The sequence below is a fragment of the Lethenteron reissneri genome, chromosome 26 (genome assembly GCF_015708825.2).
Source record: "Lethenteron reissneri isolate LAM-NWPU_2019-01 chromosome 26, ASM1570882v1, whole genome shotgun sequence".
NCBI classification, from domain to species: domain Eukaryota; kingdom Metazoa; phylum Chordata; class Hyperoartia; order Petromyzontiformes; family Petromyzontidae; genus Lethenteron; species Lethenteron reissneri.
This window is the reverse complement of record NC_083804.1, coordinates 20,699,047-20,713,445: the sequence shown is the minus strand read 5'-3', so window position 1 is coordinate 20,713,445 and position 14,399 is coordinate 20,699,047. Positions and strand designations below refer to the sequence as shown.

The following is a 14,399-nucleotide window of genomic DNA, read 5'->3' as shown; positions in this document are numbered from 1 at the left end:
GACCCAAATAATATTGTACGCATTGTTTTCTGTTTGTAAGGCAGTGCCATTGACGAATGTGAGTGAGGGTGGTGGGGAGTGGGGTTACTGAGCAGAGAGACAAAGACACCGCGCGCTGATGTTGGAGACACAGCCCACTCACGTGCCATGCTGGCGTGTAATAGTCACTCGCAAACTCTCATTGTACTCACGTGGACACAGCGAACACCACCCACCCCCCTCCACCTCCCCGCAGCTATTGCACAGGCTCGCAAACATTTGTCGGCGGTGATGTTCACACAACGGAGGCGGCTCAACTCTTAACGGCCTACATTCCACGATAGGTCTACACTGCAGTATATAATGCGCGCAGTCTATGTCATTATGTACTGTGCAATTGCTGTTTGTGTATACTGCACGTGGCACTAGGCAACACGCCGAGACTCCGTTCTCGCTATGGACACAATTCACGGCAGCGAGCAGTTAAATCGATTGGGTATTATTACCGTATTTAACCATGCCGCTTTAAATACACTGACGCTCACAATCTCTTATCTCGTGTGCCGAACGATCCCTATTAGTGTGGAATTAGGCAAACATCCACAAATGCAGGGCCATAATTCAAACTCACGGCTTTTCTGAATTAATTAAAGGAGTTTACTGTGATTACGACGATATGAATACTAATTTATGTGGAGATGCATGTGTATACACGTACAGCCCTCTGTTATCCATAATAGAGTTTTTTTGGGTTAGATCGCGTAAATATATCAATGTGTCGTTAAAACCCGCCACCACCCGACACAGCCAACTCGTAAGGTTTGTCACGTAAACAGAACGTGGCCAATTCGTCACTAGTACAGCACACCGGTGTGTTGGAGAGCCAAGCCACAACATTTGCAAACCACGTACGACGTTTCGCCAGTAATTACAACCAGCTTCATCAGGCGGCAGACAGATTTATGGAGAAGTCCGCCTGTTTCGTTCCTTATATAGAGGCGTAGATGTGGTGACCACGCTTCTGCGCTCTTGCCCCTGTTAATCCACTGCTGGATGACAGCCGTGTCTTGGCCGGTCATTTGACCATATTTCATTCACCACGCTGCTCGCTGTGGGTTGGTGATGGCAGAGGGAGCATAGCCATTGGAGCACAGTACAGTACAACATTCTGCGTAGCTTCCGAGACCTGACGAGGTCAGGCTACGTCTCGCGTCACTTCGTCGTAGGCTGTGCGTTTTATATAAAAGGCAATAAGAAAAATCATAGTAAAGAAACTCGTGCACATTGCCATCGTAATTGGCGTTCTAGGTTGAGCATGCTGAAATACTTTGCCTAATTCGCAATTAGCAAAGCCGCCTTCCTGCGCGTAGCTTTTGGCGTGTCTGACTGCTGATGAACCCCAAAGGGGCGATACATTGTACAGTACATCTATCCGGGTGTTTAAGCAAAACAAGCAATTGGCTGGCAGACAAAAATATGTTTTATTTAAGTGGCGAAACTGAGCGGAATTTGACCTATTCATTTTCAAGAATGCTCCGCTCCAATATTGTTGTTGTTGTTGAAATGACGGCCCATGGTGTAGATAACAGAGAGGCTCATGCCAATAACATCTGGTAAACCAGCAGGATTCTAGCTCGCCTGGCTGCTGATGAGGCCCGAGTAGAGCGAAACCAGTCCAGACTTTGCCTGTAGTAACACATCTTACGGATTCATATACATGTGTCCATCTGTGGCTGATTGTAAGCACACTTAACACGACTTTCCCATTGGTCTATTAGTTCTCGGAGCCTTTGGATCGAACTCCATATGCTCTACATTCAGCCTCGTGTATTGTGTAGGGGCAAATGCTGTTTGCGAGCACCTCTTAAGTTCGGCACTCAATATGGGTAACGTGGTGGAGAACAGGACCACCTTCATCTCAATCGCGGTACTGTTTCTAATAATAACATCATTGTAATGAAGTACTATGCCCATTTGAGGCCGAGTCGACCTAGAGGATGCCCAGCGCGGGTTTAGATACCAACTACCACTGGCGGTGTCGTCGGGGTCATCTCGCAGTACTGAACTCAGTTACAATTTATGTAACACACGGAAGACCGAGTCACGAAAATCCAAATCGTGTTCTTGAAGAGCTACAACGCCCAACCGACATCTTAACGAGACGAGAGGGACCCTCTGGCCCACAACTCCTGGCGTTTCGGCAGCATTGATTCAAGCAAGCAAGCCTGTGACCGCCGATGAGACGCGTTGTGTCGAAACCGGTCCAGAGCTTTGCTTACACTGAATCAAAGCTGCTGAAACTATGCGCTTCTCGAAGACCGCGTGGGGTCTATGCATTGTGGCACGCATGCTTTCTTGATTTGTACGTGCAGAGACGGGTGTGTATTGAAGGAGACTCACAGTCGCGTTGTCATGTCTGTACACACAGCATTATGTTAGAACGTTACAATATGGTACAGCAGCCTGGAGTGGACGGGAGGGGGGGGTGATTGTTTAACCCATTGGAGAGGGGGTGGGTGGAAGGCAGCGACAGCCTAAAGTTCTGCATTGCTCAAGTCTCATGATAAACACTTTTTTTTAAATATATATACATACAATTGTCATCGTGAGTGAACCAAATAATTCGCCTCCCGCGGAGTGCGAAGTATAAAGCCCACAAAGGGAACGCCAGTACAGCAGAGTGTATATATTTGTATGCACTGTATGTGTGTTCGTCGACAGCTTGTTCCAAAGCGCCACAAAGGAGACGTTACGCAAACAAAAGAGAGAGAGAGAGAGACGCGAGACGCAGAGAGGCAGGCCGGAGGAGGGACCTTCGGCGGCTGATTCATCAGGTAAGCCAGCCAGCCAGGCAGGCAGACAACAACACGGTGCCCGACAGGATGTTGCTGAACCGGGGAGATGTCCGCGTGGATGGGGGGGGGGTATGGGAGTCGTGGTCGGATGGAATGTAGCCGCATGTGAGGATAGAGGAACGGCTGGCGAAGGAGACGCGTGGATTGTCCACGCACTCCGTTTTGTTTACAGTCCTCTTTGTCAATCCACTGCTGGATGAAGGCCTCCTCTTCGAGCACGTTTCAAGCACAGGAGCGGTGGTGATAACACTCGATTTAACCGAATTCAGGACTCTACGGGTTTATATCGTAGTGCAGTGCGCTAACCACGGCGCCACCGCTCCCAGGTAATCATCGTCACCGTCGTCGCAATCCTCCGTACCTTCATACACAGCCACCAATCACTGCCACTATGATCAGCATCATACGGTGTGTGGTTGTCCAAAGGTTCATAATCGTCTTCATTAAATGTTGGAACTATTGGGTGGTTAAGTGGGGGGGGGGGGGTGAGTCGGTGGGACGGGATTGAGTAAATAAATGTGGTGGATGAGATGATGATGAAGAAACGGACGGTGTAGAACGAGGCCAAGAGGTGGTTACAAAAAACGTCCGTGGAGGTGCTCTAGAGGTTGGTGGGACTTGGAGTAGGATGGGCGTCAGAGTGGATGGAGGTGGAGAGAGAGAGAGAGAGTGACCTACCAGGAGGTGGAATATTAAGAGGAGTAGGAGGTGCGGGAAGGCACATTAAGTAAGAGGCTGTTGAGATAACAAAGTGGTTGATGGGGGGGGAGGAACAGGAGGAGGTGGAGATTGCGAATGAGGGGGCCGGCAGCGGTGAAGATGGAGGTATCATTGGGGGGCGTTAATTGTGCCGTGGCGAAGGGGTTGCATTGAAAGTCTAGGTCGATTGAAACGAATGTTTTAGTTACACGTGGCTGTTCGGGTTAAAATCACTGTCATTCCCTAATTGCCACACACACCCTATTACCGCTAAACGTGCAGTGAACCCAACCCCACTGCAGGACGGCACGTGCACTCACACGTACAGACAAAGATGCCCCGTATAGCCTTGACAAACTGTTGAGGCAAGTGCTGCTCGCGAGCATCTTACGAAGGCCGGCACGGCACACGAGGGGGTAAGTGGCCAGCACCACGCGCGGCCGCCTTTGTCTCCCTCCCGGCGAAATTTACGCACCGCGCCAGATGCTTATTTGAGGCTGAGTCGACCTAGGGGAGGGGCCCAGGACCGGTACAGTTAATAATGGTCACTGGCGTTGATGGTCGTGAGCGGGAATCGAACTCTGCACGACGGGTTCGTAGCGCAGCGCGCTAGCCACTACGCTACCGCTCCTCATACGGGCACGCACGTGACGTGTGTGTGTGGGTGATCGTCGGGGATTAATTTCTCACTGAATATTTTCCCCGGGTTCGCTTGTGGCACACCTGAGTAGCGAGGCGCGTGGCTGGTAGACAGAGCCACAGACGAGAGGTAATCTGCAAGGCAATCCAATACGCCTGTGGACAACCCTCCCTTAACATTGGGAACGACGTGATATATCAACTTAAAAGGACTGGGATTTTTTTTTATGTGAGAACTCGTATTTAACTGAATAGCGAAAACCAAATTGGCTGTTCGGGGACAACATCGGCTCGCTTCACCAATTTAAAAGGAGCCCTCTTAAAATTAGGACGTGGAGAGCGTGGGGGCGGTGGGGCGGGAGCTGTTGTAGGACTGTAATTAGATTTAAGATTACGGGGGGGGGGGAGGCGGGGGAGTAAGTGTGGGGACACGACATCTGCCTTGCTTTCAGACGCCAGTTCTGCGGGTTGGTAAAACGTGGCCAACGAGAGTGGGTCGCCCAACGCGGAGACGGAGCCCTAAAATCACGAAGAAGCCGAGGTGGGCTCGTTCCATCGCAGAAACCCAGAGAGATGGCGACGATGGCTTATTGGGGGGATGGATGACCGTCAAACCCAGCGCCGGATGGCTCGTGGCTGATGGTGGCTTCTTCGGCGCACAGACGAACCATGAAAATGTCTCAAACAAAGTACGCAACAATGCAGCATATACAAACCTCATGTATTCTGTTGGGTTGTTTTTTTCTGTGCCTTTGGTCAAACCGATGGCCCCCTGAATGAATGAACTATTTTCAGGATTATAAGACGCACAGTCGCCCCCCCCCCCCCCACTCTCGAAAGCAAACGTTGGGGGTGCGTTTTATAATCCGGTGTGTCATGTTTTGCTTGTGACCAAAATGGATTTCACTTTATTGACGCTGGGAGGGGGGGGTACAAATGTGGTGGCGTGCGTCTATACTTTCCGAGGCGTCTTATAATGTGGAGAATACGGTATTACAATTCAAAGCTGTTTTTTTGTGTGTGCGTGTGATCCATTTCACTCGGCACGGATAGCTGAACAAGAATTGCACAATTAAGTCATATCCATCCAAACTTGTTTTTAATGGGTGCGGGGGAGCCGCGGCGTGGCGTGATTTAATATCTTGGCTCCAATATTAGTTAGGGGGTTGGGTATAGTTATTTATTTGTTTTAGCAAACTGTAATATAGACCAGGGCAATGGAACGCCAGTTAAACATGCGACATTACGCACGGCAATGGCAGTTCAATACAATGGCTCTCTAAGAACGCGGCGAAAATCAGAGCAAGGTTTTATGGGGGGGGGGGGGGGGGTCTCGCATGAAAACCGCCTTTGTGTCATTTGCTACACTGCACTATGTTACCCGTAGGAATGTTAGTGGATTGTGTTATAGGTGGGGAGGGCGTTTGGGGGGGGGGCGGTGGTGCAGTGGTTAGCTCACTTGCGGAATGAAGTCGGAGACTTAAATTTGTGTTATTCTCGATCCTGCCCACCCATCGCCAACCCGCAATGACCAGCGTGGCGAAGTATGGTCGAACAACCCCAGTGACCAACACGCTTTCTTTTAACTCACTGTTGTTGTTGTCGTATCCTCAAATCTTGCAACTCAATTTAAACCCACTTCCCAATGTGGTATCGACTACAAACTTGGTATACTTATGTCATACTGATGACAATACTATATGATATCATAGAAAATACAAACAAATGTTTTTAAACATTATTTTTTATATGTTATGTTTCGTCTTGGGTCTAATTGTCCACGCTCAACTGACGTTGGCTGTAATTGGCCAAGGCCCCTTACGTTATGGCAAGCTTCGGGCCACTTCCTGGAATCGTGGAGTTCTACCATTACTAGTACATTTCACAAAAGCGTGTTTTTAAAAAGTGTTTTTAAATATTACTTATTTTTTATTGCGTTGTGTGCTTGGGCTGTGTTTCAGCCCAAGTGAGATACTCGTGGGGATGTTGTGGCCTTTTAAAAGGAGGCTCTCCTTGCTTGACTTGACACACGTATTCACAGTTTTCACTTTTGCTGTGTAGTCGACATTCATTTCCAGCGAGATGTCTGTGTTTTTTTGCCGTAACAATGGCACGTTGCGCAATGATCATCTCTCCCCGTTCTAATAATACCTTCAATTACCACGGTAATTGCAAAGCTGTATAATTTGATGGGTGCGCCGACGTACATGACACACGTGGTTATTAGTTCGCGCGTGCCACTGTCGCAATGTCCCGGGGACGTAGTTTGAGTCGTTAACATCATTCAGGGACCGAACGCTGCCGTTGCCTGCGGCAGTTTGGCCCGGAAGCTCCCGGTCGGAAAAGAGATGCGTGTGCTGGGCCAGGCGCGGTGGCTCAGGCCAATAATCATAATTCAGCTGCCTTGGAAAAGCGCGTTTGGTGGTATCAGGAAGAGATCGCCGTCATCATTACAAATCTGCGAGACTCTCGGCCCGCAGAGATATTTGGTGACCAGAAGATGGCACTACAGCAAGCATGCTGCCAATCCATCAGGGACGGATTTTTTAAAATGTATATTTCGTGGTGTCTCCCTCGTGTGCGTGGGGTTTTCTCCAGTGTTTGATTGCATCTAACAGCTTCTGTGGAAATGTTCCGGTGTTTGCGTTGATTTATAATGGAAACTAACGGACAATTGCACATAATTTACTGATGTGTGACCTAACCCAGAAATCAATCATAAATCATATTGGTCGCCAAAGCCAACGTGTTAATATTTTGTTTATTAGACATGCTGCTAGGCCGAACTATGCTGAACAGGGCTCCATGTTCAATATGGAGTGCTCTTTTAAATAACATCAGGAAATAATTTTAACAGACCACACGATGCTACGATGACACAACATTTATTCAAAATTAAAGCTTCAGTGGTCCTTGACAACAACCATAGTTTTTTTTACTCGACGTTTTAGGTTACTGGTCTTCGTCAGGAAATTATTATAGACAGCCAAAATAGACTGCAGACTATGCTAACTCATAACCTTTAAAAAATAACATTTACAAACTGTAGAATGCCTTCTGGGAGTAACGCTTGCACATGTGAGTGAAGATAATAATCAAAAGAGTAATTTTAAAATCCCAACCGCACTGTTACATTGTACATGTACAGCCCTTCCACCGGTCTCGTCCTGGATGAAGACCGGGTCAGAGGGGTTGTGTAACCATACTTCAACGTGCTGGTTAGTACGGGTTGATCAAGGTGGGAGCATAGATGTGAATGCTGAGATCAAGGTCTGGGCTGTAGAATCGGTGATAAAGTCACGGTCTGGCCAATAGATTGGGAGTTGGGTTATTGGCCCGGTCTATAGGATTATAAGTGTGAGCTGGAGGGTGGTGCAGGATTATTGGTGGCACTAAATTATCTACTCATGGAGTCACTGTGAATGGCCGCGTCTCAACAAGAGAGGCATGCGCGCGATTCAGGCATACACAACACACACATAGCCCAAAATATAAACAATTGCTCCGTACATGTGCAGCAAACACAGTGAATACACGGCCTGCTGTCAAATGTGCCCCAGCATACCTGGGTAAGGCCCTTCACGCATGGGAAGATTACCAATCTTGTGTCTCTCACGTGTTGTGTATACAACAGGCAGAACGTAACTCCTGTGGTGCAGAGTGGCAGGATTGCCCCAGTGAGCAGTCAGCAGTAAGCTCGTGGTTGTATCCAAATGAACTGTGTAGTAATCTAGATTTGAAGTTGTCGTGACTGCAGGGATTCTTGCTGTGGTTTTCACACCTGATGATGATTGCTCGTGTTGCAATTGAAACGTCGTGATTTATTTTACTTTATACCTACGTGACTTTACCGAAAGAACCAAAGAGTATGAACTGTGTAGTGTATTTTATTTGTGTATACTCAAACTTTACGTTACAGACCAAAGCAGCCTAAATGCCCCCCGATCTCGCCACATCTCACCAAGCTAGGCCAGGATCAAGCTTTCGTGCGTGGACGAGAGACCGCCTGGTAACAACCAGGTGTTGTGTTAGGCTTGGGCAGTGAGATGACCATCAGGTGGCGGGTACAGCGGCTGATTGAATCCATCTGCGCGTGTTTCCCTCCAGGTGCTCCTGGTTTCCTGCCATATGAAGCCAAACATTCGCGGTTTTGCTGGCCAAACATCCCACGCTTTCTTCGTCTTCACCCACGCTCTCCATTGGTAAGCAATACACATACATGGGTTGTTGTTGTTGTTTTAACATTTGGCATCTCGCGTGTATTTGGCATTATCCGTATTCGTTTGTTTGTTGTTGTTTTAACCGGACCAACCCTTCCGACCAGACAATTACCCCGGATAAGCGAGAGTTGACCGAGTGAGTAGTCCGGTTTTTGCGAGCGCGTGGACGGTGGTAGGGGGCGCGCTAGAACCACGTGGCGAGGGTAAGGGGGCTCGGTCACAGAGCGTTAGCGCCCACGAGTGTCCAAAGGTAGACAGTGCGCCCAGGGGATACACCGCCATCCTTCCCAGCTATACGCGCCGGATAGATAGAATAAAAAAAATTAAAGAACGGCATAAAAGCCAAGGCACACGAATATAAACATCAACAGCTACCCAGAGCCAAGTGCTGTCACGTAAAGTCGAAACACACTCGATGATTTCACGAAGTAATGGTTGTGGGAATTTCTCGTGTTATGCCCTCTCAACAAGAACCACTTATTTATTGGATCCCAAGCAAGCCTTGCTCCATCGCAACGTTTGTGGCCCAGCAAAAGATTGCTCTTAGTAAATAGTGACTCATTCATATGTCTACCTAAGTGAACAAACATTCAATTAAATGCCTATTATTTAATCATCGCGGCACGGTGATTCGGACACTCCTCAATGAACCCGGCAGCCTCAGTTTAATTGCGGTCACGGCCACACATCTTTCACCAACCTACACTGACTTTCGTGGTCAAATATGGTCATGCCAATCATATGGATAGCAAGCCAGTGATGAGGTCTTCTTCCAATAGTGGATTGACAAAGGACTGTAAATTACCAATATGTTGTTCAATCAAGTGTAGAATCCATGGCTGCCGGTAGCCACAAGGCTGCATGCAAGCAGCAGGTTTCAATGATTGACTTGACCACTCCTTACATTGTGTCTCATTACATCAATGTCATGAGATTTCTATTGTGCCCATTATTGAACACATTGGCATTCAATCTCACATTCTCTTATTTACTCGTATAGTTAGTGTCAATATCGAATTGTCAATGTCAAATTAAACGAAACTCATTTTCATTATAAATAGCTTGATAAGATTTGTGATTTATTTTGCAAGAGGCATTGAGCTACAATCCCATCAAGGGCCAGTTACCATTATTATTTTGTCATTAGCCACAGGTTATTTTCTAATGCGTCACTGTGGCTGCGACATTCATTTTATATTAATTCTGCTCACGAGACTGAGGGACGATTTGTCACCACTATGCTTGACCACTTTAATTTGAGGCACGTGGTGGGAAACGGTCCCCTTTATTTGGCAACATAAATACCAAGAAATCCTGAGCAAACGCCGTATTAATGAGATTGTCACAACTTCCTTAGCAATGGCGCCTTCGCGCAGTCTCAAATGGGGCTTCTCAGGAGGCCCAATAATTTCTGTAACAACATATTTCAGTGATGCTTATTGTTGAATAAATTTGTTTTATACATACATTCTTTTGAATTCCCCCCTTCTTTTTACTTTCCAAAATCTCATTTAAAAATGCTCATTTCCCCAATTCCACCCACGAGTGTTTGTTTTTAATTACATCACAATGCTCGCGGGATTTGTAATTGCACGCGCAACGAACTGCGTTTCAACCGCTAATTGCCATTAAGCGCCGTGCCAGCTCCAAATATTACGGACATTACGTGTTTTGCATTTTTAACGCCTAACAAACTAAACATAAATAGAGTGCGTTTGGAAATAGCGTGCACTCCAGCTAACGATATCCCGGCAGTCAAACGTCTCTCATCTCTGGTACCATGTAATTATCATTCCTCTGGAACTGCTGGCTGGTATATTTTTTTGGCATCTCGGTTTTAGTATCTGTATTATGTTCTACAGTGAGCGTGGTGCTGCATGCATTAATAAGGCCTTTTTTCCCCCCTGGCCTACTACCCCCCCACCCCACCACCACAACCACCCACCCACCAAGTGAACAGATCGCATAAGCAATCTCCGACCGTCTGGCCATCCCTACTCTTAAACCATTTGACCAATTTTGACAAATCTCTGGGGATGACCTCAGTCTAAAGCGACTCTCCAAGGATTGTTTTTTTAGGCCACGGGTCACGGCACTCCAAAACATTCCATCTGTGCCAACGGTATCTCCACAACGATTTGACCAGTCTTGACACTCTCAAGACATTCCTATGATCTTGATATCTCACAGGGGCTTGTTTTCTTTTTAGGGGTAAGAGGTTATAGGCCAAGGTCAATGCTCCCAATACGAATCTGAAAAATCCAAGTTACTTAGGCAGTGCAGCAGTAATGCACCACATTTTTCTGCGTTCAAGACGCTGCCGATGTGCGTAGATTCTAAAAATAAAAATGACTCGGCTACTTACAGCGTTTCAAATGTAACATCATTGCACATAACGATGCTCTTTCATCCACAGACCCTTTTTTATCTTCTCTAATCCTGCAATTTCAAAACACCGAAACAGCTACGGAATTCGCGGGCAAAACAATCGCTTGACAGGTAAATGTGTCCACGGACAGGTAAATGGAAGGCAATGTGAATCGCATGGAGGATTGAGCTCAGAGTGTGAGGTGGACGTGCTATTGTTGTGAATGCGGCGCACTTGGTGTGTGGGGGGTGCACAGGTGACCTGGGCCGTCCGCGCACTCGCCACCGGGCCGGCTTGCACGACGGCTGCCGTTTGATTCACGCTGCAGCCAGCCGCCTCGCGGTTCATTCTGCGGCTCGCCGAACACAACACTCCACCCGTGACAACACGGGACATTGCATTCTCCGGGAGATGTCTGTCATGCGACCAGTTCATGTCGTGCAGGTGCCAGAGTCCAAAATTCCAAATGAGGTGAAATACTGGCGTATTAATCGCGTTGTGTTATGAACCCAATGACCCGAGTTCGATTCCCGGCCGTGGCGAATATAGTTGGCGAGTGATATCAGAACCGATTATGGGTCCCCCTTCACCAACACGCACTGACCAGCATGGTAAAAGTACCCCCAGCGCTGACACAGCATTAGTAGGCCTTCATCCAGCGGTAGATTGGCAAAGGGATATTGATGCCTTTTTAAACATCATTACAGTATTATGAATAACAAAATAAAAATTCTAATAATGACGCCCATGCCCAAGTAACATCTCTCTGGAGAACGAGAGCATTGACTCACAGTAGGCCAACAACTGGTTAACAAAAGGACAGCGGACGGAAGATCACAGACGGACGACGCACGGATGCATTTACATTCCCCAGAAGTGTTTACGAGCTTACAGTACAGTGCATCACCAAGGCTGACAGATTAATTTTCAGGAAGAGCCATGGGGCGACAGCGCCACATGGAGTCTGCGGAGTAACCTTTTAAAAATTTATTGTTAATTACCTTTAGAGCGCAGCGCTTTTCATCACATCTGCTGAACAAAATCAAATCAGCCTTTACGCAAAGAAACACATTTGTCGAAGTAAAAGTGGGTGAAACCAAGACCATTTAATACATAATCATGCCAGCCTCATTCATGAGTTTTGTGTGCCACTGGAAAGAATAGCACACTATAAAATTACATTAATAAGACACACTTTAGAATTATATCTGGAACACTGCTCAGATTTACGCTGCACATTGTTGGTGATCCATCCATTGGAGGAGAATTTAGTTTCGTGAGTAAGTAAATGTTAAAGAAGCTTATGTCACATTTCATTTCCTCATCTTAAATTACTCTTGAACATATTTCTTTTAAGTTAATCATTTGTTGAATGTCTTCTCCCTGATAGATCTTTCAACATAATTAAAGACGAAAATATTCACCTTCAATACTTTGGAATCATTTATGTTTCACCAACATAGGCATTATAGACTTGTGGGGAAAGTGCTGTTCGTGAGCACTTATGAAGGCCCACACCACACGTGAGGGGTGGGTGGCCAGCAAAACGCCCGGTCGCCTTTGTCTTCCCAATACTAATGCTTAGACACCACGCCAGGTACTTGAGGTTGAATCGTACTAGGGGAGGCGGCAGTACCGGTTAAGCGAATCGTAACGGGTGTTGGCCATGAATGGGAAACTAACTCAGAACACCGGGTCCGTAGCACAGCGTGCTAACCACTGTGCCACTGCTCCCCCACAATCATAACAAATACAAAAACAAAGATTCCCCGTATAGCCTTAACAGACTGTAGAGGCAAGTGCTGTTAGCGAGCACCTATGAAGGCCGGAACGGTACACGAGGGGGCGGGTGGCCAGCACCACTCCCGACCCCCTTTGTCTCCCCAGTGACGGTGTTTACACACCGCGCCAGGTACTCATTTGAGGCTGAGTCGACATAGGGGAGGCCCAGGACCGGTTCAGATAATCGTCACTGGTATTGGTCATGAGCGAGAATCGAACCCGGATCGCCGGGTTCTTAGCGCAGCGCGCTAACCGCTACACTACCGCTCCCACCACAATGATAACACACACACACATACACACACACACGTGCATGAATCCCAACGTTGCAACGGACATGGCAGTGCGAGGGAGATGTACGGCATTCTGTGTCATCATCGTCGGACATTGAGGTTCCTCGCTCAAGGGCAAGCACCGTTTTATACTTATCGCCTCATCACAACGGCTCCTCGCAGGGACAATTGGCAAACAGAACAATTATCCAACGTAAGCGAAAAAAATAGCTAAACCGTACACGGCAACAGCACATCGCACACGGACCACTCTCCGGGGATGGCGTGAACTTCACGAAATGTGGGGTCTCTAAGCCCCGACATCATTTAATTTCACGGTCGCCGGCCTGTGCAGGAATAATTACGACCATCGACGACAAACTAGGAGGCAGATGCCTCCAGAGGACTCCGCAGGAGCCACCGATACTACGTTCGCACGACAGCAAGCCTGCTTAGGTGTTTGGCCCATTCCTTCGTAATCCTGCACGTTGGCGGAATCTGTTAGTACCTGAGGAAAACCCCACGCATACAAGTCCATGCCTCATTACACAGCGGTAGCACTCATCTATCAACCCGAGTTTAAGAGTCACTGGATTGTGGGCCATACTTCATTGCACACGGGATATTCTTTTATTGGGAAAAACGCGCATACGCCGCGCTCGTCTTTAACGCATGGCGAAGCGTGCTGTGAAGTCAACTCCACATTGCTCACTCTCCTATTACTTGGGCTGAAAAACATTTTGGAGCAACTTCTGGAATCTGGAATACCAAATAAAATTAATTCAGAGCTACTTACGGTTGCCCGATGGGTATCTACAAAATTTCACCTTGGCCATGTGACAAAACGGCCCTGCACACGCTCACCGCTCACCTACTTGCAACCAGCTCACACGCACAACAACAACAACCGCCATTCGCCACTAAGTGGTCGTTATGTCACCACGGTGATTGTGCCAGTCTGGGTACACTTTAAGGCCACGTGAAGTGTTGAACGCCCGCTGACAGGAGATCACGGGACAGACCCAGGTAACATGGGTTGGCTGACTGAGATGACTGGCCGATGCACCAGCTGTGCCCCCTACTGTGCCAACTTGCTGTGTTTGCTCCCTATTCACACGCACACGCACGCACGCTCACAAACTCACAGACTCACTCGTTCGCTCACAATCTACGGGAACCTCTCCAGCCAGCCGATTCCGCACACACGGAGCGCTCTCGCCATCCCGAGAGCGGCCGGCCAACAGCGCCACATCTTCAATCTGCACTCGATCTCTCTGCCACAAAGGCCGGCTGCCACGGAGGGCAGCAAAGGGGGGCCAATAAGTGGCCGGCTCCTGGGGGAGGCCCAGGAGCGCCGCTAACAAAAAAAGAAGAAGAGGAGGAGGCTGAAGCAAGTGTCGCCGAGGAGAGCGACTCGTGAATGGGCAGCAGGCGTTTTACGGCGGAGTCCTGCCCGAATAATTAAGTAGGAGCTGCGGAGGAAAGTCCTTCAGATTGTTTCCTTTGCCTTTTGTTGGCACCCGCAGCACTTAAACCAACACACTCGACGGCCGTTGAAGAGAGGGAAGAGAGGGCCCCGTGTTTG

At 48.0% G+C, this 14,399-nt stretch overlaps 1 protein-coding gene and 1 long non-coding RNA gene across 2 annotated transcripts in view; one reads left to right on the top strand and one right to left on the bottom strand.

The window, feature by feature from the left end:
* Window positions 1-14,399, bottom strand: part of LOC133347854 (roundabout homolog 1-like) — a 167,716-nt gene that overhangs the window by 152,729 nt on the left and 588 nt on the right. The window lies entirely within an intron of this gene.
* On the top strand, window positions 2,696-12,058 carry LOC133347415 (uncharacterized). Its single transcript, XR_009755709.1, has 3 exons — window positions 2,696-2,813; window positions 8,280-8,374; window positions 11,017-12,058. It is a non-coding gene; the product is annotated as an uncharacterized LOC133347415 (long non-coding RNA).